Below are 5000 nucleotides of genomic sequence, written 5' to 3' on the forward strand. Positions count from 1 at the left end.
TCTCTCTCTCTGTCTCTGTCTCTCTCTCTCTGTCTCTCTCTCTCTCTCTGTCTCTCTCTCTCTCTCTCTTCTCTCTCTCTCTCTCTCTCTCTCTCTCTCTCTCTCTCTCTCTCTCTCTCTCTCTCTCTCTCTCTCTCTCTCTCTCTCTCTCTCTCTCTCTCTCTCTCTCCCTCCCTCTCTCTCTCCTCCCTCCCTCCTCCCTCCCTCCCTCCCTCCCTCTCCCTCCCTCCCCTCCCTCCCTCCCTCCCTCTCTCCCTCCCTCCCTCTCTCTCTCTCCCTCCCTCCCTCTCTCCCTCTCTCTGTCGCATCCCTGTTAACTGTATAATTGCAAGACTGCCACCAACACCATTTGTGAGATTGAACTTCCTAAGGGAATCATCAATTTCCTGCCAGTTTTAATTATACCGCTTTCAATTTATACATCTTATCTAATTCTCCTCTCTCCGTGATCGAGATTATGTCGATTTTCTGAAGATTAAATTCAATTACGAGCAGAAAGCTCTCAAAAGTTCTTCCTGCATCGCTGTCTGAATAAGAAAACTTTTTCGAATCGTGATAAAGCGATTCGATACCTTTCTGTGAAGGTTTCGAAGCCTATCGATGCGGTGATCCCGATGTTCTTTTGTTTTCGCGCCTTTTTTTTCTGAATAACAAGTACGTTTTCGGAGTTTATGATTTGACATTGGCACAGGAAATGGAATAGTTACATATATTGGTGGAATACCAACGATAAATGAATTAATAAATAAATATGATAGTCGTCATAAACGTCATCACCACAAATCATCGTCAGCATCATCACCACCACCATCATCATCATCATCATCATCGTCAGCATCAATCATCATCGTCATCACCACCACCACCATCATCATCATCGTCAGCATCAATCATCATCGTCATCACCACCACCACCATCATCATCATCATCATCACTATCATCATTATCGTCAGCATCAGCATCATCATCACCATCATCATCACAGTAACCGCATGAAAAAATAGACTTGATGACTCATCGCGATCTCCGATGTGGTATAGATAACTTGCGTCCTTATCAGTCGAATCGAATCCCAAAAAGTTGCGCGGATTCCCTTCAGAGGAATCAAGGTCTTTTATCTTCCTCTGCGCAAAGTTAAATCTGTTTTGTTTTTTATGTGGATTCTTGCAGGATAGAATTTTTTAGATATGTTACATTTTTGTCATATTTATCACCGGGAAGCCAAGCGTTTGTATGTTGAAAAATATAGATGAATAAAAATATATACATTTTTACGTTTTCTTTTTTCTTTCATACGGGATACGAGTGTAAAATATTTCATCCATTCCTTAAATTCAATATGAAACGAAACTAAACCTTTTATTTTTTCACGTATGTGTGTATTTGTTTTAGTTTTTACTGTTTTTCAGATTTAATATACATATACATAAATTTGCCAGTGATATATATCATTTTATCATTTCCTGTGTAAATTTGTTTCGATAAATTCCTCATCTTCATTTTTGGAAATGATATATTTTATCTATATATCGTTTTTTTTTCTGTTTATGATGAACTAATGGTTATATTATTAACTGTAGCTATCCATATTCTTCCAATAATAATAACTTTCACAATCATATGATCTTTAATAATTTCATCATCAATTATATCATTGTCATCATCATTATTCAAATTCCTATCATCATTGTGGATATTATTGTTATTGTTATTGTCAGCATCATAATTATTCTCAATCATCATTATTGTCATTATTGTTATTACCAACATTATCATTGGCGGTATTATTAGCTCCAGTATCAATATTATTATATATGTATAACTATTATCGGTTTTATTGATGTTTCACCCACTGCTTTCATCATTATCTTTACTCATATCTTTACTACTACTGTTAGGGTTATCATTATCATTATCATTATCATTATTTCCATTCCTGTCAGTTTTACCATTTCATTATCACCACCATTATCACTGCTATCCCTGAACGGCGCCCATTACGACAGCTGGAGAAGACGGTATGAAAGATAAGAGATAAGATTAGGAAGATATAGAGTCGAAACTGGTAAGATACATTTTTTTTTCTTTTCTTTTTTTAAGTCATTCCCATTTTTGTTTTTTTTTCTACAATGCTATCATTACCATTGGTTATAGTATAGTATCATTCGTTAGATACACTTTTTTTTTTTTTTTTTTTTTTTTGCGCTGTAGAGATAGTCGTTCCCATTTTTGCCTTTTTCTAAATTGCTATCATTACTTTCACTATCGTTGTGATTACTATTTTCATTATCACTATCATCGGTACTAGCAGCAGCATTAATTTCAGTACTAACGTTAAACACGCGATCACCATCATCATCATCATCATCACCATCATCACTATCATCACCATCATTATCATCTTCACCATCACCACTATCATTATCATAATCGTTTTCACCATTATCATCATCACCATTGTCATCACTACCAAGACTATCATCATCTTCACCATCACCACCACCATCATCATCACCATCACTACCATCATTACCATCTTCACCATCACCACTATCATTATCATCATCGTCTTCAGCATCACCATCATCATCATTTTCACCATCATCTGAACATCACCACCATCACCATTATCATAATTTCCACCATCACCATCATCACCACCATTATCATAATTTCCACCATCACCATCATCACCACCATTATCATAATTTCCACCATCATCATCATCACCACCATTATCATAATTTCCACCATCACCATCATCACCACCATTATCATAATTTCCACCATCACCATCATCACCACCATTATCATAATTGGCAGCATCATCATCATAACCAACATTAGCAAAATTTCCACCATCACCATCATCACCACCATTATCATAATTTCCACCATCATCATCATCACCACCATTATCATAATTTCCACCATCACCATCATCACCACCATTATCATAATTTCCACCATCACCATCATCACCACCATTATCATAATTTCCACCATCATCATCATCACCACCATTATCATAATTTCCACCATCACCATCATCACCACCATTATCATAATTTCCACCATCATCATCATCACCACCATTATCATAATTTCCACCATCATCATCATCACCACCATTATCATAATTTCCACCATCACCATCATCACCACCATTATCATAATTTCCACCATCATCATCATCACCACCATTATCAATAATTTCCACCATCACCATCATCACCATTATCATTGTCACCATCATCATCATCACCACCATTATCATAATTTCCACCATCACCATCATCACCACCATTATCATAATTTCCACCATCACCATCATCACCACCATTATCATAATTTCCACCATCATCATCATCACCACCATTATCATAATTTCCACCATCACCATCATCACCACCATTATCATAATTTCCACCATCATCCCCATCATCACCACCATTATCATAATTTTCACCATCACCACCATCACCACCATCATATTCACCATCACCGCCATCATCACCACCATTATCATAATTTCCACCATCATCATCATCACCACCATTATCATAATTTCCACCATCACCATCATCACCACCATTATCATAATTTCCACCATCATCATCATCACCACCATTATCATAATTTCCACCATCATCATCATCACCACCATTATTATAATTTTCACCATCACCATCGTCACCACCATTATCATAATTTCCACCATCATCATCACCACCATTATCATAATTTTCACCATCACCATCATCACCATCATCTTTCACATCATCACCTCCACCACTCAATCCGGCACAAGCATAGGCCTACAATTATCATAAGGATTATTAGGAACCTAATATCCGGCCTAATGACCCTCATCCGATTATTCTCCTTTTGCCGGCGCGCTTAACTACCCGAATCTACGGCCATTCCGGATACGCATGGCCGGATAAACGGGTAATGGGCACAGTGGTTCTTTATACTGATGTGGATTTTTAAAACTTTTTTTTTTTGTTCGTTCTTGTTTTATCTTTCTTTCTTTCGCTTTTGCATTCCCTCTCTCTCTCTATCTATCTCTTTCACTCTCTGTCTCTCGCTCTCTCTCTCTCTATCCCCCTCTCTCTCTTTGTCTCTCTCTCTCTCTCTTTGTCTCTCTCTCTCTGTCTGTCTGTCTGTCTGTCTGTCTCTGTCTGTCTGTCTGTCTGTCTGTCTGTCTGTCTCTCTCTCTCTCTCTCTCTCTCTCTCTCTCTCTCTCTCTCTCTCTCTCTCTCTCTCTCTCTCTCTCTCTCTCCCTACCTCCCTCTCTCTCTATCTATCTATCCATTTATCTATCTATTTATCTATCTATCAATCTAACAATCTCTCTAACTATCTATCTCTCTATCAATGTTTCTTTTTTATCAGGGTTGAGATTTTCCTGTGCATGTTTGAGGTGGGTGGGAGGGTAGGTGATGGGGGGGGGGGGTTAGAGCCGGGTGTAATGAGGGGAGTGGGGAGAGGGTAGGGAATAAGGGTGTAAAGAGAGAAAGGGAAAAGGAGAGGAAGGAGGGAAAAGGTGAGAGAATGGAATAAAAGTGGGAACTAGGAAAGGAAAGTAAGATAAAAAATAATAATAATAATGATAATAATGATTAAAAATAAACGAAACTGGAATGGACAGAAGGGGATGAGAGTATCGGGAATAGGAAAGAAGAAGGAAGGAGAGATGGAAGAAGAAAGAGGATGGGAGAAGAGAGAAAAGAAAAGGGAGAGAAACAGGAAAGGGAATTGCAAGATAAAATTGATAGAAGGGAAGAGGGAGAGGATACACCCAAGAGAAAATAACACAAGGAAAGAAGAATAAAGGAAGATGGATAGGGAAAATGGAAAGAGGGAAATAAATGGACAAAGGAAGGATAGGAAAATAGGAGACAAGAAAGTAGGAAGAAAAATTTAATTCATCTGTTTATATATGACAAATGTTATTGAAGCGCAACTGTTAAGTGTTACTTCATTAACGGAAAGA

The sequence above is a fragment of the Penaeus vannamei genome, chromosome 16 (assembly GCF_042767895.1).
Source record: "Penaeus vannamei isolate JL-2024 chromosome 16, ASM4276789v1, whole genome shotgun sequence".
Lineage (NCBI taxonomy): Eukaryota > Metazoa > Arthropoda > Malacostraca > Decapoda > Penaeidae > Penaeus > Penaeus vannamei.